Genomic DNA, 25,890 nt, shown 5'->3' with positions numbered 1-25,890 from the left:
GGCCTGATCTGTTCAATATATTTCTCAACTGATACAGCAGGTATAATCAGAGGCGTAGCGGGGGGGGGGGGGGGGGGAAGGGGAGTACATATGTCCCCGGGCGCCAAGGTACAGGGGCGCCAAAATGAGGCTTACAACGTTACATTATAATAAGTAAACAAGGGTAATATTCAAAAATGTGATTAAACGGAGAGGGGGCTGGGGCGCCAATTTTATAGTTCGTCCCCGGGCGCAAAATATCATAGCTACGCCTCTGGGTATAATAGAGACCCCCCCCCCCCCCCCCCGAGTTTGCCACAGAGCGCTCGTGTAATATACGGTTTAATACAAAATACATGATTGTGGGCAGGAATATACAAAATTTGGTCGATATACATGATCGTTGGTATCTATTCAAACGAGGGCCATGAAATACATTAGCAAATTCCTACAGTATTTTAAGGCAGGCGATTACGAATTATTTAAACCACGTTTTTCATCTGTCACAGATTTTATAATCATTTTGAAGTGGCTGCTTTATCTCGAGGAAAACGAGCGGTAAGTGTTATACAAAACAAAATCTTAATAGCAATTTGATCACTTTTGCGTCATTTGACAGTAAGAATAGTAATAAATAGAGGATAATTTCTTTTCCTACGTTAGGCCTAATACCTGGTATGTTTTTTAGTGTGGTACACACACAAAAAACAACCCCAAAACAACACTAACAACATTTTAAAAAACCCACAAAAACGAGTGCCGTGCCGAAGCCACGTGCTAAAATGCTTTATTATCATTTTTTTTTATTTATAGCATCAATCACAAATTGAAATATATACAGTATTAGCGTTGGAAAAGAAAGTTTTCTTTTTGTTATATTTTTTTCTCACCCTAGCGAAACACTTTCTGCAAATGACCTTAATAAAGAAAAATAATAAATTAACCTAAACCACTTTGAATGTCGACCGTATCTTTTATTTACACGGCATCATGCGCGGAAGAAAATACCAACTGAACCGGGATTTCAGACAGCAGATGAATTGAAGTTGATTCATTGAACATCATTAGCAATTGTACAATCAAACAGATGCAACAATGAAAAGTGGAACTATGAAAAATCGAGAATGTTAGATTTGCGAAGGATTTATTCCGAATCATTGTCTGCTAATAGAGAATTCATGTCAGTTGCTGTGTCGGCGATGCCCACACAGCGCGCCGTCCAAATGTGAAGTTGCGTTTTGCTGACAGACATAACACTGTGCCATAATTTATCTGATGGCATGTAAAGAAGCTGCTTAAATTATAGTATTTAAAAGTTTCTTCATTTTGTAAGAGCTCAAGAAATTAATTCTGGTTTGAAAGACAAGATGACGGTAAAACTCAGAAGACGTAGCTGTACAGTACCGTTGGTGTTGGAGACGTCATAATAAAGGTAACTGCGTTAACTTGGCTTTTTGTTTGGTAATTTGTTGGATATTATCTTTTGCTGATCTTCTTTGAGCTTGGAGTAAATTTTACATTCTGAACATTTTTATTTGCACTTATCTGCTTAATATGTATTGCTGGGATATCATATAGAATATGAAGTCAGTATAATGGTACTATATTACATATTTGAATGATAAAAGACTGGTAAATGATATAATGATAAACTACAAAATAAATAATTTGCCCAATATCCCAAATATGTTAATTAAAACAAACATTGAATGTAAATTCAGATATAATGAGCAGTTGTAAGAAGTAAGAAATAACATTTTATCCATTGAACCTGTTATGTGTTATCATCATCAGTTTTAAAATAAACACATGGAGACAAGTTTGCTTAAATTCTAAAATTAACACACACACACACACACACACACACACACACACATATGGTATTTTAATCTAATACAGAAATGGTGACATTGATATATGCAGACCAATAGTTTTTTTCTTCTACAGATATAAATTAAAAAGCCTAATTCTGAGAGTTTCACCTACAACATTCATGATGGGAAAGGGCCACTAATTAAGAGCTGACATATGTGGAAGAAAAATACCATCCATGTTGAAAAGGGCTAGAGGTAATGTGAGAAAACATAATTTATCAATCTTATTTAACATTATTGTTGATATTTTATCTCAACTGGTCAAAAGGCTAAGTGGGTTTATGTAATGGTCCAGAGTGTGTTATTTATTTCACATCCCCTTCTGTCTTTCAACAGTAAGAAATTAGTTACTTTGGAGTCCATAGTTCTGATCAATTTGTTTATATAAAACTTGGTTTTGGGCTTAAATCAACATCTTGGATAAATCTAATAATGAGCAAAATCCAAGTATATACATGTGATCATGTATAAGATTAGTTGAGTTTTTTAACCAGCCTAAAAGCCATACTTCCACAATATAGGCTAAAATCATTAAGTTGTCCTTGAAGTTTGATGAGTGTTAACCATTAATAATAATAAGGTGATCTTTCATCTGAGTATGTTACCACCGCATGCAATATTTATACATGTAGTGCAGTTTTTACTAAACGTAGAATACATGCTTATATAAATGAGATCTAGATTGAAGAAGTGAAGATGCATACAAATACATGAGGTTATAACCACTACTGCTGATTCAAGTTTGATCATGCTTGGCCATTGGGCTTATAGAGTCAAGTTTCACAATGATGCTTATTATGAGTGTGATAAAGGTATGGTAGTGAAGTGACCTTGCATCTGATTGGCAGAGTTTCTTATGATTTGCACAACAGTGTTTATGATCCAATTTAGATCTGACTTGTTTAATTATTTGCTTGTATGTCTGAGGCTATAAGCAAAATCTATGCATATAATGTGGTGGTTCTACATCTCACTAGCCATTCTTGCTACTGCTCTTAAAACTATTTCTCATTAATTTCATCAGACTTGGTGAATAGATTTATCTCATCAAGATATAGCAAAAGAGCAATTTTGTAAAAAAAATATTCATTCATATTAAACTCAAATTCTGCATCTGATTGGTTGACCTTGCAAATACTATAAGGGCTCTATTTCTGACAAAAAGATTATTTTGATCTAATGTAGCAGAAATGCTTATATGATCAAAACATTGAACATATTTGATGACAAATAAGAAATAGTTTTTCATGCAAATTTGATAAACATTGATAAATCGGTTCATATCATTAAAAGCTTGGAAGAGTTTGATTACATGTGAGACCATCACATATTAATCATTCTTTATTTAGAGAATTATTTTTGTCAGGATTTAGTAAAATATGTAAAATCAATATGGACTGGTTTTGTTATATACAGCAACACTAGTTGTTTACTGAGTACTGAAGGAATTGGAGTAAGGCAAGGGTACATTGCAGTAGGTAACCTGGTTGACTTGATAACAGGATTTTAACACAAACATTTTTATCAGGAGTCTAGCATACTAACCATTGATTCACTGCAGATCCTGCCCCCATTAGTTACCTTTTAATACATAAAGCATTTGGGTTTTTTATGTCACAAATCCCATAGGGATTAAAATTAACATCATAGGTCTCACTGGATAGTTTCGTATTTTGACATCCCTCTAATTTTTAAGGTAGAAGGCATGAACCTAATTATCACAAGCCTAGCATTTATAAATTTACACATAAGCTAAATCTATAATGTGGTTCAGATTTACTTTGAGTTAGGCATGGAAATAGGTTGGCTTGTTGGTGACTGCCTGTCACAGTTAGATGAGCATTGGAGATCATATGCGTAACTTAGTCTGCAAATGAGCTGCCGACTTTTATTTGTGTCTGCTACAGAGGTAAATATAAAAAAATCTTGATGGTAGAGGGGTGATGAAAAGTATGCTAATTTGTTATAGTACTAGTGAACTTTATTCATGCATAAGGCACATACTGATTCTTTTAGTTGCCTTGTCACAGAAAAATATTGAAAATAGCTATTTCTAGTAAAAAATGAATGCAAAATGTACCTGCATCCTTTGACCCTACCAGAACCAAACTAAAAGCTCAAATTTGTGCAGCTGCTTTTGCTCATCACAAACATAATTGGGAGTATAACTGCTAACCCTACCCTCTAGCACACATTTCATTCATTCATTGGATTAAAGTCACGTGCACCTTTCGGTATGTGCGACTGTTTAGTTTGTACACGTTTGTGTACTTTTTGAATTTAGCGATTAACTTATACAATGCCCCCAAGCAAGCAAGCCGAAGCCCAGGTGCCCCAAAAGGTCCCGCCCAGGCTCTCATCGCTGCAACCTTCTCCATCGTTGTACTCCGTTGGTGGTCTGTTTCTGCATCCTGCATCTCCTTCCTCTCTCATTTCAGGCAGTAACCGAAGCACACCAGCAGCAGTATTATGAAATTTTCGTTGCAATCAATGCCCAGTTCCCTATATTTATTGGGCTATTCCTGTACTATCTTGCCAAACATGTGATTGTCACATACGCTTCAGATATTCCCGAGTTGTGAATTTTCCTATCTTTTGTAAGGTCTATTAAATTTTGTGTACTTTGCGTACTTGAATTTTCCGAAAATTTTTTCACATCTAGTAGGCTTTTAGTAGCCCTTTATTTTGTTTTGGAGATCTCAATTTGGTTAAGTATTTCGTACGTGTGGCTTTAAACCAATCAGTGTGTTTCAGGGCCAGTAAGTTGTTGGTCAAAAGAGGGCTTTCGTGGGTCAGAATGAAAGCCCTATGTGGTAAAATTTGTTTGTAAAAAAGAAAAAAAAAAAGAAAAGAAAAGAAAAAAAAGGTGGGTAGGGAGTGTGTATGCTATATTTGTGTGATGGCTATAGACATTTTTGTTCGTTTTTCTGCTTTTCCCACATATCCCGACAACACACATTCACGCTCACTTTCTCATTCACACTTATAAGTAGATGTGGGGGGGGTGGCCTTATTTCTTTTGTTTGATTTCGGGAAGGCAATTCTTTTCATACTGGGGGGTGGGGGTGGTTTGATTATTTGAGGCATACTCTTTTCATTGTTTCTGCCTTCATTCCCCAAGGTCTGCAAGTGTCCTGTTCTTTCTTCTTTTACTGCCTTAGGACGTTTAACTTCATCCTGTGCCTTTTCCTGCTCTTCTTTATTTCAGCTCTTTCTGCCTTATCCCGTGTCCGTTTCTATTTTGGTCTTCTCGTCCTTTTGATACTGCCATGTTCGCCGTGAGATGTTTTCTTCGAGGGAGGTGGTTTGATTGCCTTTGTTTCCCTTCGCTTTGACCACTTGGCTATTTACCTGTTATTTTTGTTTAGCTTAGCTATTTGTGATTTATTTTAATGTATATTTTTTTTATTTTTATTTTTTTATATTTTTTTTATTTTTTTTTGATCCTACGGGACCTAGCATGCCGTTATAATTCCGAAACAGTGATTTTGTAATATTTTGTCCTTATCTGGTTTTTATTGTTCGGGTTATGATCGGCTGTGCCAGTCTGTGAACCCACGATACCGAGCTGGCCGTCACAATTCCCAAACAGTGATTTGTAATATTTTGACTGGTCTTTGATTTACTTTTTAATATTTTTATTTTTGTTTTTTGTTTTTTTTTTTTTTTTCCTTTTTTTCTTTTTTTTTTTTTTTTTTTTTTGAACCTACGGGGCCTAGCATGCCATTATAATTCCAAAACAGTGATTTTGTAATATTCGTCCTTATCTGGTTTTTATTGTTCGGGTTATGAGCGGCGGTGTCAGTCTGTGAACCCACTAGCCCGAGCCGGCCGTCACAATTCCCAAACAGTGATTTGTAATATTTTGATTGGTTTTTTTCTTTTTTGGTTCGATCTTTTAGGTTTATTGGTTTTAATTTCTTTACATGGTCTCTCTTTATACCCAACCCTTCATTCGGTTTAGATTTGTCCCCTTTTGCCTATTTTGTTAATGAATGTCATGATGTTATTATAGGTCATTCCTATGTTATTGTTTTTTGCCACAAGTAACTCCGGGTATGTCCACCGTTCTCCTATTTGTTCCTGTTGAGATTTTAGTTCGGCCCTTTCCTGGTTGTATTTGGGGCATATATTTATTAAGTGTGCGATTGTTTCTGGAGTTGGGCAGTAGGGGCAGTTTTCGGTTGGTCCCCTTTTTATGTGTTTCCCTGCGCATCCTGCCAATAGTGTTTTACCTGTTCTTATTCTATTTATTATTGTTATATCGTATGGATTTTTGAAGGTCGGACTTTCGACTTTTCTACTTACTTTTTTCATCATCGTGTGTATTAGACTGTTTGCATCCGATTTTTCCCATAGCTCTTGCCACATGTCATTGATCTTGTCCCATGTTATTGATTTCAGTGACGCTGTATGCTATATTTTGGGCTTTTGGTTCGTTTGTGGCGTTTTTTGCTTCTGCATCTGCTTTGTCATTGCCTGGGATTATGGATGTGAGAGGGTATCCATACGAATTCAACGTGTTTGTTGTTTTTTTCAATCTCTTTAAGTAGCGATCTTGCATGATTAATCATATTAGGTCTGCTCTTGGATTGGTCTGTTGCTAACGATTGTAGTACACTGTAAGAGTCGCTTAGAATGACTGCCTTAGTTGTGGGGTATGTTTTGACGTATGTTAATGCCATTAGTATTGCCATGAATTCTACCGTGTATATAGCGCATTGGTCTGGGAGTCTTTTTCCAACGGCGACATCTAATTTTGGGATCACTATCCCTGCTGCAGTTTTATTTGGATTTTTGGTTTTTGATCCATCTGCGAAGATTTGCGTGTATGTCTCGTATTTGTTGTCAATGTACGTTAGTATTGATGCTCTTAGTCCTATCGGGTCATTTTGTTTTTGTCCTAGTTTACGTAAGCTAAGATCTATTTGTGGTGTGGGACAGGTCCACGGGGGGTCTGGGTAGTACCTTATTTTTTCTGGGTTGATATTTGCGATTTGAAATTTCCTTTTTAATTCTATAATTATTTTCCCACTAGGTATTTTTTTATTTTTTCCTTTTGTATCGAATGGTTTGTCGCATGCTAAGAGGGCTTGTAGCGTGAGGTGGTTGGGTTGGTGTATTGATATTCGAGTCGAGTATCGCAGCATCAATTCCTTCCGCCTTAGGTCTAGCGGGGGTTCTCCTACTATTATTAAGATATCTTGTGTGGGGGTACCATTTAGGACGCCGGTGCATACCCTTAGCGCTTTTGATTGGACTGTGTCTAGTTTCTTTAGTAACGTGGCGTTCGCCGCTCCATATACCTGGCAACCGTAGTCCAATTTTGCTCTTATAAGTGCTTTATATAGGGTAACGAGTGTTTTTTGATCAACCCCCCAATTCACCCCTCTGAGGTTTCTGTGGAGGTTGATGTCTCGTTTGCACTTCGTTACGAGTTCTTGGATATGAGCTGCCCACGTGAGTTCGTGGTCGAATACCATATCTAGGAGTGTCGCTTGTTTTTCGAATTTGATGGGTACCCCCTTTAGGGTTAAGTTTGGAGTGGGTGGGGGGTGGCCACCTCCCGGATTGAAAACTATGCCTACTGTTTTTAGAGGTGACAATTTAAATCCCCATTTATCTGTCCAATTTCCTATATCGTTTAGTCCTTTTTGTAAGTGCTTGGTCGTTTCTCTGCTGGCTGGGTTGCCAGTTTTCCATACGGCGAATTGGGATAAGTCAAGGTGGTTGGGTTTTACCGCTGTTTCCAGGTCGTTTATCATTATATTAAATAAAGTTGGGCTGATTACGCTTCATTGTGGCGTGCCATTTTCCAGTTTGTATCGTTCGGAGTAGTCTTGTCCTAGTCTGACTTGTATCTTTCTATCGGTTAGGAAGTTAGCAATAAATTTGTATATATTGCCAGTTATTCTGTATGGTTTAAGTTTACTTATCAGTCCCTTAGTCCACATTAGATCATATGCTTTTTCCATGTCTAAGAAGATGGCTGTAACATATCTGGATTTTTAAAATTTTTCTCTAGATGCTAATTTGACAGCGGTTTCTAGTCTCATGAGTTGGTCTATTGTGCTTCGGTAGTTGCGAAACCCGCTCTGTGTATTAGCTAATAGTCCTTTGCTTTCTAAATGGTATTTCAGCCTGTTGTTTACCATAGTTTCCATTATTTTACATATATTGTCTGTTAGTGATATGGGCCTGTATGATTTTATATCGCTTGAGGGTTTTCCAGGCTTAAGAATCGGGACCACTACTGCCTTTTTCCATCTTATAGGTATGGTACCGGTTTCCCATATTTTATTAATGAGGTTAAGTGCAATTGTGACAAGTTTTTTGGGTAGGTTCTTGTACATTTCATACCCCAAAGTATCCTCCCCGGGGGATGTGGTCTTTTTGCCGGCGAGGGCCTTTCTCCATTCGGCTTCTGTAAACGGAAGGTTTAGTGGGCCGTCATTATTTCCTGCTTCCTTTATGTTGTCAGAGTTGCTTTCCTCAAATTGCCTTTTATGATTTTTAAACTTATCCTCTAAGTTGGTATTGCTACACATGTTGGCGAAATAGTTTGCGAATAATTCTGCCTTATGTTTGTTGTTTTGTCCAGGTATGTTGGGGGTTATTGATTTAGTTTTGCCTCTCATTTTTTTAATTCTTTGCCACACCTCCTTCGATTTTGTGTTAATATCTAGTTTTGAGCAGAATTCTCTCCATGAGTTTTGTTTAGCTATCATAATAGTTTGTTTGGCAGTTTTTTCCTTTTCCTTGTAGTAGTTAAAGTCCCTATTATTTTTAGTTCTTTTGAATTTGTTTAGAGCTCTTTTTTTCTCTTTAATTGCTATTTTACATTCATTATTCCACCAGGGCACCGTGGGTTTGGGTGCTACTCCTTTAGTTTTAGGAATTGTTTCTTGGGCCATTGTGTTAATGGTTTCTATTAATTTGTCATTAAAGGTGTCAATGTCCCGGTGATATATGGTTTCTGGGTCGATTGAGTCACCTATCTGTTTGAACCTAATCCAGTTGGCCTGTTCGTATTTCCATCTTGGTGTGAAGGACGCTTTATTTTGAGGTATTCTAATTTGTATTTCTATATTTATAAGGTAATGGTCACTTCCCATAGGGTCGCTTTCATCAACTTGCCAATCAGAAATGCCTGTTAATCTTGGTGTGCATAGAGATAGGTCTATTGCTGATGTGTGGCCTGTTCTGTCATCTATCCGGGTGTGCATTCCGTTGTTTAGAAAAACTAAGTTGCATTTTTGTGCCCATTTTTCAACAATTTTTCCTTTAATGTCCGTCTTTTGACTCCCCCATAGTTCATTGTGCGCATTGAAGTCCCCGCATATTACCACCCATTCTCCACAGTCTTTAATCATTTTGATTGTTTCGTCTGCACTTAAATTGCGCTGCTCATTTGTTTCATAGAGGTTAACGATTAGTACCTGCTTAGTTTGAGCGGTTATTTTGACTATCTGTATTTCGAAGTCATTGGGCGGTCTACTATCTGTTAATTTATGCATTTCTGATGTAATTCCATCTCTAACAAAGGTTGCTAACCCCCCTCCTCTTGCTGTGGGGGATCGATGCTTTAGGTATTTGGTGTTGTAGCCTATGATGTTTGGGATACGTGAGGTATCATTTAGGTGGGTTTCCTGTATGCATATAACATCTGGTTTTCTTTCCTGTTCAAGTATTTTGTTATTTAGTTGGTCAGCGTGGGCCCTAAGGCCGCATGCATTCCATTGCCATATTTTGATTTCTGCTCTGGAATCCATCTCTAGTGCAAAAAGTCTTAATAGTTTGTTTAATTTACTGTTGTTTTCGTTTTATGCGTGTTTCCTACCAGTGAGGGTGCTACCTATTTATTTTGTTTTTGGTATCCTGATTTTTGTTTTGGCCTGCTTATAGTTTACCCCATGGGAGATCATATATTCGACTATTAGGGCTTCTCTAAGAGCCCTGGGGCATTCTGCGTGGTTTGGTTTGTGGTTACCACTACAGTTAGCGCAGTGCTGATTGGTGGCGCTACATGTTTTCCGGTCTGGGTGGTGAAGACCACATTGATTGCACCGGAATAGGTTTCCGCAACTCTTAGAGTAATGCCCCCAATTTTTGCAGTTGCCACAGAACCGTGGTTTGTTTTTGAAAGCAAAAATTTTTTAGCCTCGAGTTTTTCGGCTATTTTGATAGTTTCTGGGGTGGCGCCCTTAAAAAAGAGTACCACTGCAGTGCTATCCTTTCCCCTTCTTGTTTTTAGGCGGATTGCTTTCTCTACTTCCTGTCCTTTACTCCTTATGTAGTCTACTATTTCATTGGTTTTATTTTGAGTTGATACGTATATGACTCCTTTGTTGTGTGTTTTTGGGGGGTTTGGGTCTATGTGTTGTTTTGTTCTGTTGTGTCTAGTGACCTGAACATTTATTTGGCCTATTCTTTCAATTTCCATATATTTGGCAATCTGTTGTTCAGTGGTGCATTTGATTATCAGCAAGTCGTCTCTAGTGCTTTTAAGCGTGAATTCTCCTTGGTGATGTTTGTTCAATTGCCATGCTATGGTTTTAAAGGCTAACTTCGTTATTTTGGAATTTACTCCCTTGATGAAGAGAGTCAGTTCAGCGGGGTGTTTCTTGTTTTGGATATTTTGCAGACTGGTCTTTTTTCCCCTGGTGTTTGTCTCTTTAGCTGACTTTGTTTCCATAACCGGCTTGCTGGGTCTTGTATTCTGACAGTTAGTGTGTTCCTTATTCTTTCTAACTGGTATTTGGGATTTGGTTTTCCTATTATTCTTACCTTTTGTTGAGTCGTGTGTGACTGCTTTATTTGTGGTAGGGTGAGGGCGTTCTGTTTCATCTAGTAGGTTCTCAGTTTGAGTCCCCTGGCTGCTAGTGTTTTTAACCAGCGTGGTCTGGGTTGTTTTTGTGCTTGTTGAGTATTGTTCCTCAGTTTGGGTACTCATGTCGGATGTAGTTTTGCGGTTACTCGGTAGATTGTCCACATTCTCGTTTACGCTTGGTGACAGGTAGAGTCTACTCATCGAGTCAGTTGGGGTCGAGTTGAAAATTGGCGTTAAGAACTGTATCTGTCGTTTTTCTCTTAGGGGGGATGAGACTGCTTCGGAGTAAGTTTGCCTTAGTTTATCTGCCTTTAGGTTGACCAGGCAGCTGAGATAACTATTTGATGATGTGACATTAATTTTGTTGTTATCCATCTTGAGTTTCTTTATTTGATGTAAGGTATATATGACGGGATATTTCTTTAGTTTTAATCCTGGGTTTGTTTTGATTTCTTGCAATTTATTTGAGTTTAATTCTAGCTTAAAGCTATCTGTCTTAACTATACTTTATTCTACTTAGTACTATGAAAAAGCAACAGCTGTAAGGGGATATGCAAATAGCTTTTATTCTGATTTGTGTAATTAATTATTATATTACTATTATCCAATTTAAACTTATTGAAAATTATTTTCTAGCCAAATGGTCAAAGTAAAAGGTTTTACTTACCCCGATCCAATTTTCTTTTTAAGATCTTTAGAGTTTTTAAATACAGCCTTCTAATTATACAAGTTTCATTACATTGGTCAATAATTAGTCACATGTGATGACACTTGTAACTAATCAAACCACAGCAACTGAGAGCAGACTAAGCACTGATATTTATATGGTACAGTGGCAATATACAGTCTGTCTGCCGCAACACATGAAACAAACTGGACAAATCTGAAAGCCTTGAATTTGACTTCATTTATCTGTATGGTAGAACAGAACCTGAGTTGAAAAGCTTTTAAAGAAAGACCTTGATATCAAACCTAATAATAACTGCAGGAGTTATATTATGGATAATTAACCATTCTCTCAGTTTCAAACTGGGCATTCCATCCCATGGGGTTCTAAATGTAAACCAAGTGTAACTGATATCCTAATGAACTGTAAAGACCATAGCAGCACAACAGCAGGGGACCAGGTATGTCCAGATCCAGAAATCACAGACCAGTTTCAAACTGATGATGAACCACATAAAAATTACACATCTGCTAGAACTTATGTTATGAAGATAACTTAAATTGCATTATTATTAATCCTTCTCCTCACATTCATCATAATTGAGATGCATCATATATGTTTTATTGTAAAATAGTTTATGCAACATAATTCAGTGAAGACCTTTGCTGCCAATTTACCAGTGAACCATTTGTTTCAATGAACATATTTTATGTTGTAACAAGGAGCATCATTTAAACATTATGATACACTTATCATACCTGTATATGAAATCTTAATACTAACACTTATACTTGCAATACTACTACTAATAAAAACACCTGCATTGATAATTTGATTATGTTCAATTGGACTTGTATCTAAATGATCACCAGCTGTATGAAAAGACATATTTTAATATATAGATATTGGATGGAATACTAGTTACCACAATTGAATAGTCATATGATAAATGATATATTATTTTAAACAATTTATATTTGCAGTGAAACATACTTTTACATTATTTTCACTTAAATTTCATTTATAGAGCAGTATACTCTGCATTCATTAAATTACTGAAATGGTTATAATACAACAACAAATACTGCAACTTCCAGAATCACAAAAATCAAAAGATATAAACAAAAACTTCCCTACATGTATCAACAGTTGTCACTTAATAGACAGAACTCTGAAGATTTAGAATAGGATGTTAACAAATTAGGTATTCAAGTTAAAAAGAAAAAAATACCAAGTAAGCTTACTACCAAAAAATCAAACAATAACAGTGAATTTTAGTACATTCCCAGGAAACAGAATATATGATTTTTCTTAACTTGATCTGATACATCTTAAATCTATAGAAAATGATTCATATTGTATGACTAAAATATTATGTAAACAAAAATTCCATCACTTTTTTCAGATGCAACATGCATACCCCAACCCATCCTTCTTGATCATAAAGTATACCAGCATTCCACTATAAGATGGGGAGCTGTAGTGGCTCAGTGGTTAGCTTTCTGGACCTGTGAAATAAGGTAGGTTCAAATTCTACCATCAGACCAACCTGGGTTAGCTACCATGGTGTGTCCTTGGGCAAGGCACTATACTTAAAGTGCCTTGGCACTAAATAACTTACTTGTGTTGGTTTACCATAAAAGGCCAAACCAAACACAAAAAAACAACAACTTTAAAATATGAGTTTTGTCAATACTAAGTAATTGAAAATCATACTGAAGAAATGTTTTTGTTAATACAGATTAATGGATCTAAAAAATCTCTTTCTTCTGCAGGAGTTTAAAACGTTAAATTAAAAAGGTCATGGTACACATTGCTTTGTTCGTACACATCAGGCTCCGTAACCCATATCCAACTAAAAATTTTAGTAGAGTCTGAATAAAACATATTTTAATCTGGATGATAATATTCTTTCTCCATTCATATATTACACCACCAAGATTGATCCAAATAAGATTACATTTTACTATAACACTGAGGATGAGTATGCCTCTTAACAACTTACAAATGTGGAGAGAATGGAGTTAAACTGAACTTTGATTTCTTTTCAACCATAGCACAAGATGATCATTTATTATGAAAAAACCTGAATAAAGTTGGAGTTCATAACCATGACAGTCTTGATACAATATAAATTCAATATATTATTGTTGTCTTGAGGTATAGTTCTGTATATTACAATCTCACACAAGATCAGGGTATATTTTAGTACCATACAGTTAATTCGGGATTGTATTAATACCTATTCTGGTGAATGAACATTAAATAAGATTTACTATTTTGGAACCAGTTGCAATAAAGTTTACTAAACAAGAGAAAATATGACTTTACTATAATATCTAAAATGTAAAATCTGCAAACAGAATACTTGCTTGACTTTACACTTCAACTATATCATAATATTTATTTGAAATGAATTTATACAAATGGCATTAAATTTGGTTTCAGGCTGGTAATGACAATGGTAGTAGTGAATAGGGACGGTCTAGGGACTAGGGAACTTCCATGTTAAAAAGGGTATATCCACTCTGGGGACTATGTAATTTAACATGGGAGAAAAAAAAAAATATCCATTCTAGGGACAAGGGGAATTTAACATGGGAGAAAGAAAAAAAACTATTCACTCTAGGGACAAGGGAAATTGAACATGGGGAATAAATCGTGGGACTGTCTTGGGACTAGGGGAAATGGAACAGGGTCGGGACCCTATTTTAATAAGGTCCCGACCTGATGGGTCTATGAAAATGGAACAGGCGAAAATTGAAACAGGGAGGGGTCTCTATTTTTTTATTATTTTTTTAAACAAAAAAATAAAAAAAGGGGTAGGCAATTGAAAGTCAAGATCTTTTCGAGAGATAGGAATGGCCCTGAAAAGGGCCTTTGGTTTTATGTTAATATACCCTTAACATAAAGGGCATCTGTGACATCTTCTTCTTGACCTTAGGCTGTGCCTGACTGCAGGACCATAGATTAAGACTCTTTTGAGGCATCCTTGATGCTCCACATAAGATTCTTCGCATCCACAGGCTGGTGTCTGTCCTGTGGATAACTGTCCAGTTGGATCGGACATACATTGATATGTCCGTCCGGAACATCATCGAAGACACAAGCGTTGAAGATTGTACATCGGTCCACATGTTGGGGTGCTGAGTAACAGGTGAAGGAATGCAGTGAACTGTACTTATTTATAGGGGGAGGAAGGATTGAAACGGATTGAGTTTGTTGACCAATCCAAACACGCGTTACAAAATTCAGTCAGCCCACGTCCAATCCGAAGAGAGCAGTCTGTGACGTCACATAGTCTATATAGATTCGCTAGCGCCTGTGCGTAGTCAATCTAAGCGACAGTTTTTCAACATGACGGAAACTCAGAAAACGATCAGTTTGGGTGCACTGATGGTGGAGACTACCCAAGGGAACCCAGACTTACTTTCAGAAGAGGTGAATTGGGATTTTGTGGATTTTTTTACCTTGCAAGAATTTGTTCCTGAACCTTCGTCACCTTCTCCTTCATTACCGCACATGGAAAATTTTAGACAGAGACAGAAAGAAGAATTGGAGAAATTTATACAACAGCAAAAGGAAGCGGAACAAGCTTTTCTCCTACAGCAACAGCAGCAAGAAGAAGAGGTAAGAAAAAAACAAGAAGAAGAAGACGCAGCAGCAAAGAAACAAGGGTGTCAAAATCAAACGGTCACGGTACTGTTAGACATTTTAGTTAAGAAGTCTGAAACAGATGTATCAGACTTCTTTATTACGGCCGAAGAGAATACGACCTTCCCAAGCTAAACACTCCAACCCTGTGACTACGCCTACTGCACCATCCTTAGTGATTTCAACGAAATCATCATCAACAGTACGCAGTCCAGAAGTAGGCCTTGGCCATGGCAAAGGCTAAAGACAGTTAAAGTTGATTGTTTAAACTCACCCCTTACACCAAAAAAGGCCCTTTTCAGGGCCATCCACGTCTCTCGAAAAGAGATAGGCTTTCAATTGCCAATAACTAAAAAAAAACATTTTACCCAATAGTACCTGTCTGTGTATGAGTGTGCGTGAGTGTAGGTTCTTATTTTAAAATCAAAACCCAAAGACACTTACCTTTTATAATTAATTTATTCTTTTATAAATATTTACAATTCACAATTCACAACAGAGCACTTTAAAAAGTTCATAGACTTATTCTGTCTCATTGTTCACTCTCTGTTTTTTTAATTTCTTCACCGTCATAGTCTTTTCCTCCTCTTCCTCCTCACTTTCTTCCCTTCTTTTCTTCTCCTGTTTCTTTTTCTTCACCTGTCTGTTTTCTTCCTCTTCTTCTTCCTCTTCCTCTGAAGAATCCCTCTCTTCTTCTGACTCCTCTTGTTTCTTTTTTGGGCAGTCTGGTGACCAATGTCCTTTTTCTTGACAATAATAACAGGTATCTTGACTTTTGTCTCTTCTAACCCCTTTTTTTTTCTTTTTTGACGGTCTGGACACTCTGAAGACCAATGCCCTTTCTTCTGACAGATATAGCAAGTATCTTGACTTTTATCTTGAAAGGAAGGAGAGTAGTCCCTCGGCTGGTCTGAAGAGAATTTTCTAATGACCCCTCGCAAAGCTCTGATGAAACGTTCAATCTTGGTAGTCTCTTCCATTGTTGTGCTCAGTTTGAGAGTGAAATGAATAGTGAAAGGACAAGACACATACCCTTTATATACGCTGGTCTGCTATGACTATAAATTAATCCATGGTGTTTAAACTTTAGTCATTTGACTTTTTGCTATCGAGATGAAATGATCCAATTCATTTGAGAAGAAAGAAGAAGAAAGTAAGAGGCAGAAACGTGATCTATCGCCTCGTACTAGGGCTGAAGTCTTGGCACAAATTCATGCCAGTTATTTTGAAGAGGACATGAGTGAACCAGAATCCAAACCCTCTAAACAAAGTTTACCACCCTTAGTCAACCCTGAAAAGTACTATGACATTCGAGAGACGGAAAAGCGTCCCTCTAGAAAATTTAGAACTACGGCTTACAAATACACAGTGAAGTTTAAAGATTTCAAGTCTGAAGTACTGTTAGAGAAAGCAAAAGGGTTCATCACCGACATGTGGGATTCTTTGCTCACCACACTCAAGCGACAATGTCAACCCAAAGAAGATGATCGCTTGAGACTTTCCATACAACATGACGGCTTGAAATCCCCTGTTTGGATCGAGTTTAGCAGCCCTGCAGAATTGACCACTTCCAAAGTCATGGACAAGATTCAACACGTGCAACAATCTAATGACCAGTTTGACATCACCGATGGAAAAGCCACACTGGACATGACCCACGTCTCTCCTCCTCAAGGGACCGGACAATGCAGAAAGACCTTATTGGTCAACAACCTTCGCATTACCAAAACAAGTCTTGTCCAAATTAACAATTTTCAAGACCACATGTGTTTAGCCCGAGCCATCGTGGTGGGATGAACCTATGCCGACAAGAACGACACGGTAGAATGGAAAAGAGCCTGGGAGAACATTCGAAAATCGAACCGAGCCAAACAACGAAATGAAGCAGAACTTCTGTTACAACAAGCATGCCTGTCCAAAGACACATCCTGTGGCATTCCTGAGATGCAAAAATTGCAAGATGCCCTAGCTCCACGATACACCTTGAAAGTGCACCCTCAAGAAGTGCGCGGGTCTCTGTTGTTTCGAGGGAAAGACTTTAAGGATGGAAAATACATTCACCTCTATCATCACGATGACCATTTCGATACCATTACCACTATCACTGGATTCCTGGGATACAAATATTACTGTGAGAAATGTGACTTATGATGGTTATAATAATCGAGAGCAACACAAACATTGTGGATCGAAATGCTCAGGATGTTTGGCCTCTCAACCCTGTCTGAGCGAAGGGCAAGAACCAGTGCATTGTCCTGCTTGTCTGCGCACATTTGTCAGCCCTGCCTGTTACCAACAACATCTGAAGATGCAAGGTTCACAGAAGAAATGTGCTTGTCAACTCCTGAGATTGTGCCCAATGTGTGGACAAGGTCTATGTATCAACAGTACCAAGGCACACGTATGTTCAGGAAAGAAAAAATGTCACATTTGTCACTGCATTGTGGACTTGGAACACCAATGCTACATACAAAAATACCAATCCCAACCAGAGAAAGAGGATGGTCACAAGAAGAAGAAAGGCAATTTCATCTTTTTCGATTTCGAATGCATGCAAGAGATCAGTATTCACATTCCTAATTTCTGCGTGGCTCATCGAGCGTGCGAGAAGTGATTCAAGAACCTATCTTGAGTTATTGCCCTCACTGCAGTAAGATTCCTGGAGGGCATGAAAAAATCTTTCAAGGACCGAACACACTAGCCGATTTCACACAATGGGTCTTAGACCCCATCGACAAGACGTGGAGCCAAGAGGACATCGAACATTATTATGGAGATTGTCATTGTCATGCCACGGTGATGGCTCACAATTTCTCCGGATATGATGGACAGTTTCTTTTGAGATGTTATACGGAACGTCGCATCGAGCGTCCTAAAATCACTTTGAACGGAGCCAAAATCATTTTCATGCAAGTGGGACAAGTGCAGTTTAAAGATTCGATGAGCTACTTAGCCATGCCTTTGAGTCGAATGCCTAAAATGTTTGGAATGACAGAAATGGCTAAAGGGTACTTTCCACACTTTTTCAATACAGAAGCCAATCAACACGCCGTTCTACCCCATTTGCCTCAGGCTCACTATTACGACCCTGACAACATGCGTACCGAACGAGAAACTTTCTACGCTTGGTACCAGGCTCACGCCTCCGACCCTTTCGACTTTCAGGAAGAAATGCTAAAGTATCGTCGTTCCGACATGGACATTTTACGGCGATGCTGTGGAAAATTTCGAGAACTGTTCATGGAACACGGAGGGGTTGATCATTTAAAAGAGGCTTGCACCATTGCCAAAGCGTGTTCCTTAGTCTACCGACAACGATTCATGCTTGAAAACACTGTGGCTGTCATCAGTCCTCAAACGACCAACTATGTCAAACGTCAATACTCGGTCAAAGCCCCATGCTGGTTGCATTACTTGTGCGACAAGGAAGACAAATGGATTCAGCATGCCCGCAACGGACAGGGCGAAAGATCATCGGAATGCATTCGGTCAATGGCTGGGACTTAGAAAACCCCAAGATCATGTACGAGTTTAACGGTTGCTTATTTCACGGATGTCCCGTCTGTTACCCTGACCGCGGCACTAAAAATCAGTTCTTACAACGAACCATGGAAGACTTGTACCAGGCCATTTGTCAGCCACGCCTAAAGTTAGAACAGGAAGGATACCAAGTGGTGGAAATGTGGGAACACAAATACAATCACCGTTTGAACACCGATCCCGAGTTTAAACGCCTCATGGAAAGTTACCAGTTCATGGACCCCCTGAACCCAAGTAATAGTTTGTACGGAGGAAGGACCAATGCCACCTGTTTGCTGTACCAAGCTGACGAAGAGAAAGGAGAAGAAATCATATACTTGGATGTGTGTTCACTGTATCCCTACGTGTGCAAATATTGTTGCTTTCCTGCAGGGCACCCACAATTGTTCACCGAACACATCGACCTAAAAAACATTCGACAATACGAAGGCTTGATCAAGTGCAAAGTTTTGCCTCCCACGAACCTATACCATCCCGTCTTACCTCGCCATTGCCAAAGCAAACTTATGTTTCCTTTGTGCCGTACTTGTGCTGAAACGTGCAACCAAGATCAACCTTGTCATCACACCCAGGAAGAACGGGCCTTGACGGGGACATGGGTCAGCGTAGAATTGTTCGAAGCTCTGAACATGGGATACCAACTGTTAGAAGTGTACGAAATTTGCCACTTTCCCAAGACACAATAATTCCACAAGGGTGACCCCACGCAGAAAGGCATTTTCGCAGACTACGTGGATGCCTTTTTGAAAATGAGCAAGAAGCCAGTGGCTATCTGTCCTGGTGTCACACTCCCGAAGACCAAAAGACATTCAGAGAGAAATTCTGGGCACAAGAAGGCATTACTTCAGATCACATTGAGAAAAACGAAGGCAGGCGATCGTTTGCCAAAGTGATGTTAAATTGCTTGTGGGGTAAAATGGCACAATGACCGTGTTTACCCAAGACGGAGTATTTGACCGAACCTTCCCGCTACTTTCAGATGATTCACGACAAAGCCAAATTCATGAAACACGTGGACGTCGTTCGTGAGGATTTGATCTTGGTGAATTACGAAGAAGATCTGAACTTTGTAGAAGATGACCCCTTTGGAAATGTCATCATTGCAGCTTACATGACAGCTCATGCTCGCTTAAAATTGTACGAAGCTTTAGAACTGTTAGGGGAACGTGTCTTGTACTTTGACATGGACAGTTGCATTTATATCGATCACCCGAGTCAACAGCACCCTGACATCGAAGGAGACCGTTTAGGAGCCTGGACAGACAAGCACCCCGATGACAAGATTCTAAGTTTCGTTAGTGGTGGTCCCAAAAATTACGGCTACGAATACTGGGCCAAACAAGGAGAAGTGCACACGAAGTGTAAAGTGAAAGGACTTACTCTGAATTATCGTACCAGTCGAGTGGTCAACTTTGGCATATTGAAAGAAGCCTTGCAGTCTAGAGATAGTGACCACCTATCAACCCAACAAGATTGTACGTTTACCCACACACCACATCGTCAGTCGACCCTTGGAAAAAGTCTATCAAATCGTGTAGCAGAAGCGAGTGCGGCTTCCCACCCACTTTACTTTGCCGTATGGACATGTCGGTATAAAACATTGGTTGTAAGAGGATAGCCACCCACCAGAAGGATGACTTCGCCGCAGCAAGAATCGAGTGAGAAATCCAGTGAGAACTCCAAGTTCAAACCCTACCATTTTCCAGTCTTCTTACCCGACTATTGTGATTGTGCCCGTCGATTGGACATGTTTCAAAAATGGCCTACGGATAGGGAAGGATTACCTTCTTCGTATGTTTTAGCTAGAACAGGATTTGTCTACTTCGGACCCGAGTCAGGATTGGGATACGAAGTACAGTGTTTCGCTTGCGGACTGAAGTTACGAATGGATCTATGTATCTACAAAGATTCAGCTATTCTGGAACATACTCGATGGTCTCCGCACTGCCCTTACCTTTCAATGGCCTTTCCACCCATTAAACTACGGTACAATTATGACGGTACCTTAGAGACGGTACCTTCCAAAACTAGACGTAAACACATTGCATCCTATTTCATTGTTGTTTCTTTTCCACATAATAGCTTATTTTTTATAAAATGTTAAACTTTACTAATCTTTTTTCAAGATCACTTTAGTTTGCAAAAATACATCTTGTCATTTATTGGCATTCTACATTGAATTTTGTAAACTAGCTATAAACCTGACCTAATTACTCAACTTAACTGCTGACAGAAACAGTCTACAGTAAATGTATTTCATTTCTATAGCTCGATGGATAAACATTACATCTTTTAAAGCTGTGCACAGAATAGGCCGACATATCACGAGTCAGGAAAACATGGGGGTGGTATCCCCTGTGTCCAAAATTAATATCATTTTGAATAGAATATTCTAGTGACAATTGCCTCTTTTCAAATGGTAAGCATTGGCTTTTTTTTATTTTCATCAATCTGTCAAATTCGGTATGCATTTTGCTTTAATATTTGAGATGGAAACCTTAGGTGCATAGAAATGTCAGACAGCATTGTACATCATGGATGGTGTCCAACATACTTTTATGATCATAAAACAAAATCCCATTTTTTAGTTATGGCCACTGATTTAAAAAATATTCATCCAAGCTAAATATAATAATAATAATAATGAGGACTTTGTATAGCGCCTAATCTTTAGAAGCTCTAAGCGCTTTGCAACATTAGACAACATAAAAACATACACAATGATATGATTACAAAAACAAACACCATGAAATTAGAAAACATAAAAAACATGCTGAGAATATTTAAGGTAGTTAACATTATTAAGTCATTAAGTTTGTTTTTGTAGTCAGAATAAGTAGTTTTGAGAGCACTCTTGAATGGGATCACTGCGTCTTTGTGTCTAAGTTCAGTGGGCAATTCATTCCATGTTGCTGGGCCCTGGTATGCAAAAGAATGCTGTCCATGTGACTTTGTTTTCATAGTGAGAATAATGAGTATATGATTGTCGGAAGAGGAGTGTAAGTATCTTGCTTGTGTGTACACATAGGTGAGGTCGGATAGGTATGTTGGACTAGAGTCTGTCAGTGAAACGTAGCACAGAGAACTAATGTTGTGTTTGATTCTGGATCGAATGGATAGCCAGTGTTGGGTACAGAGCAGCGGGGAGGTGTGCTCTGATTGTGGTACTCTAAGTATGATCCAAGCAGCTATGTTTTGAACTTTTTGAAGTCTCTGCAGTAGATATTAAGATGAACCAGACAGAATTGAGTTACCATAGTCCAGTCTTGAAAGTAGTAATGAACACACAAGTGTTTTAGTGGCATCAACTGAAAGATATCTGAGAATGGAGCTGATGGGTCTCAGCTCAAGATACGCAGCCTTGCATATGTTCATGACATGTTGGTGCAATGTGAGAGTACTGTCCAGAGTAACACCTAGGTTTTGTACTGATTGTGTGAATTTAATGTTGGTGTTGCTGATATTTATTGTGTGAGGTAAAGGATGTGAATGAGAAAGTCTTTGATAAGTAAGTATGGCTTGATTTAAATTGTGTTTTTCATGTGACTTGCCAGAGATTTTTAAATGAATTGATAAAGTAACTTGAGACACATTTCAAAGTACATGTTTTAAAAATATTCCATTGATTATTGCTGGCATTTAGAAAAATGCAATGCATCCTTTGTTGTGAAACTTATTTTAAAACATTGTATTACTCATGCAGAAGCCTGCTTGAAAACTAATGGCAAAGCAAAGGCAAATGGAATGGAAGAGACCATATCAGAGACCCTCAAATATGCACCCAACCAACGCAGAATGATAAAAAACAAGGTAATCCAAATGACTCTTATTTCATCAATATTGGATTCAGTTTCGTCTTTTAAAGCATAGTATTTGCAAAGCGGATGCATTTCTAAACTGATAACAAAATCAGCTTATCCTATTGCCCAGGACTATCAGAGCTAGAGTCCAGCTAACTACAATATGCATATATCTTGTCTGATCGGACAAGTGCCTCCATTTGGAATTTTTATTCACATGAAATATTTGGATGAAATAAATTCATCTTTGTGCAAATTGATTGCACCATCCACTTGCCAGAAATGACAAGTAAGTGCAAAGTTATCTTGTATCATGGCTTAACGATAGTAAGGGAAGCACAAGTGCAGTGAAGAAAATTTCATACATTTTTATAATGCTGATTAACATGACTTCTGCATATGTAACTAGTGCTGAGATGATATGACTTTATTTAAGCATTACAATTTTGTTTTAATTTGCAGGTGCCTGAGCAGAAGAAGTAATAGATAAACTTTACAGTGGAGTTGGAGACTGATTCTGATTCATAATCTTAATTAAATCTAGAAAATAAACATTAAAGTCATATTAAAATATCTGTTGTATTGTTTCCTTCTTTCATTTTTCTCTTAAAAACGAATGTCTGAACCTTTAGTCTGTAAATTCAGTGGATTCCTTATCAGCCCATCTACTTTTACTTTACACCATGCTACTTTAAAAAAAAAATGAATTATCCCCATTGGGGTAGGTCCCCCCAACCCCCCACCCTACTTTGTCAACTTACCTGCCACATTTAAATCTAATGGAAGGCCCTGCTGTAAAGCCTGTTAGTAAAACTACCCAACAAGAGGATTTCATACATTTGCAACTCCTAGATGGATGGTAATGTTTTCATTTTTGTAATGTAGATTTGGACATTCTTGCCACCAGTATGGAATATGTGTTTCAGAAACACAAGCAGCTTTCATCAGATTTGCATATAGGTTTTATATGTTGTGAGTATGTTGTAGGAAGTTTTTTTAAATAACATCATATGAGATGATGCCAGTGGAAATGGCAGAAAAGTGTCTGTATTGTTCACCAACTACACCTTGTTCTTACAAAATGTGGCTGTTACACATTCCCATGATGATGTCACTGACAGCCATCAGTGAGGAATGCCCCAACAAGCATAATACAAATTGCTTCCATTGTAATTGTTACAATTCCATTCTGACCACTCCGGTGTCCTAGTGGTTAGAGCGTCCGCCTCAGAAGCGGGAGGTCATGGGTTCAAACCCCAGCCAAGTCATACCAAAGACTTACAAAAATGGTATTAACAGCTACCTCGCTAGACGCTCAGCATTAAGAGGTTAGTGTTAGGACTGATCGGCCTGGTGTCAGGATAATGTGACTGGGTGCAACATCATACTACATGTTTGCAGCATGATGCCCCAGTGCTATACATCACTATAAACTGCCACACTGCAGACATCGTAGCAATATGACTGAAAAATTATTCAAGCTACGTTAAAAATCCAATCACACACACACAATTCCATTCTACGATCCAGAACCAACACTAATTCCGTACTACAGTTCTTGCATTTCAATCCAATTTTGCTTTTGAAATGTAGTGCCACTCAATTCATAATGAACCCATTCATTTCAAACACTCGCAAATACTTATTATTCCTGTCTACAACTGAAAAATATCTATATAAAAAAATGTGTAACTGTGTTTTATGCAAGGGCATGGAGATGCACAAAAACTTGCACCTGAAGCTTGAATAAAACCCCGACTGTGGATAAGACTTTACCCATCGATTACCCCAGCTTGGGGATAAATTCCGACCGTGGCGATTTATTATATATCCTATGACTGCTCCAGCTTGAGGGCAAAATCCAAGCACATCCCTAAAAAGATAACAAATATAGCGGCTCTTTACCTTCTGTAAATGCCACTTGAGCTTCCTGATGCTGTTGTATCTGCCATTTGACAGAATCACGAATGTGGATATATTTCTTAATTGCCTCTAGTTGTTGAGCTAGTTTAGCTGTATGAAATTCCTTTGTGCAGACTCACTCATTATTAATATTACAACAGTGATTTAATTACACATCACCTGTCAGCACACCGATGATAAGTCAGTTATTTTATAACACACCAACAAGCTTGCCCCTTGCACCCCCCCCCCCTTTTTTTTTTATTTGGGCACCTGTGGACATGAATCTGCAAGGCTCAAATTGTCATTTTTAATATAAGATCTCAACATTTTTAAGGCCTTAATTTTAAAGACATCCTTAAAACCCCCAAAAGGTTATCAACTGGATCACCAGCCTTCGTTTAGAGTAACAGCAAGTATATATATATATTTAGGTCTAAGGAAACAATAAAAATGTTTGATTTAACAATGACATATTTGCCTCAGGTCTGTGATCCTGAAGTGAATATTAACTGTCCATTTATTTTCTTGGCTTTTCTTTACTAGGAAATTGATTATAGAGATTTCTGCAATGGTGAAGGCAATGTAAAAATTGGTTACTATAACATACTTTTTACGCCATGTTTGAAAAAACAAATCCAATGGAAAGGTTATAGTCTGAAAATCTTCATTAAATTAAGTTAATATAGGGGAAAAAACTTTAAGAGTTCATAAATATTTTTCAGTGCTGAATAAAGATATAACATAACACTTTCTGCTGTGATTTTAATAGTTTCTGAGAGCATGAAAAATTTCTAGAACTATAATGTATAAATGTTTTCAAAAGATTATATTAATATGAGGGAAAAATCTGTTACGAAATAAACTGACAAGATCTTGTATGAATTCATGTTATCTTTAAATATGATATTTGTGTGAAAATATCTGGAAGAAAAAACAAGATGGTGCCACTCACACATACAATGTGGTTGCCACAGTAGCCATATTAAGAAACTTTTTATCGCTACTTCTGAATGGATAATTGTGTCAGCGTGTCAACATGTGTACAAAATACTTATGTTGATGTCTAGCAGGTCCTGAATGAGAATTATGGTGCTGTACAGACATCCTATAAGGCCACCAATGTGGCCATCCTGAAAATCTTGGTATAACTACTTCTCCTGAATGAATCGTCATATCAGTGAAAGACTTCTTATGTCTAGTTGGACGTAAATGAAAATAGTGCCAATCTAACCTCCAATATGGCTGTTTTAATGGGCATCTGGAAAACCCCTTCCTTGCTACTTCTCCTAGATGGCTGGTCATTTTGACATTGTGCTTTCACTAGATGACCTATTTGATGTCTGGTTGGCTGTAAATGGAACTATGCATATGGTTTTGATGTCTAGTTGGTCCTAAATGTGGTTTTTGCTGCTCATAAACTTCTAATGGTATTATAGTTGGTTCCTTAATGAAACTGCTGTACAAAATTAAAAGGCCTTCTCACTTTCTGTCAAGTTGGATACAATTATCTTTACCAGCTAGGATTTCTTGATCCTCTTTTTTATACATCAACCCTTCGCATATGTAGTTAGCTAAAACAGTATTTTGAACAATTAATTGCCCTCTTGCAAATACAATCCCAACTGCATGCTTTTACCAGTG

General features: G+C 37.9%; 1 long non-coding RNA gene across 1 annotated transcript; it reads left to right on the top strand.

Moving 5' to 3' along the window:
• The first annotated feature begins 1,456 nt into the window (after positions 1-1,456).
• Positions 1,457-22,917, top strand: LOC149803397 (uncharacterized). Its single transcript, XR_016419958.1, has 4 exons — positions 1,457-2,048; positions 12,756-12,870; positions 22,248-22,354; positions 22,807-22,917. It is a non-coding gene; the product is annotated as an uncharacterized LOC149803397 (long non-coding RNA).
• The last annotated feature ends 2,973 nt before the right edge of the window (positions 22,918-25,890 follow it).

The sequence above is a fragment of the Sinohyriopsis cumingii genome, chromosome 3 (genome assembly GCF_028554795.1).
Source record: "Sinohyriopsis cumingii isolate HCF-2022 chromosome 3, ASM2855479v2, whole genome shotgun sequence".
Lineage (NCBI taxonomy): Eukaryota > Metazoa > Mollusca > Bivalvia > Unionida > Unionidae > Sinohyriopsis > Sinohyriopsis cumingii.
Note: the sequence above shows the minus strand (reverse complement) of the source record. Positions and strands in the feature narration are given on the sequence as shown.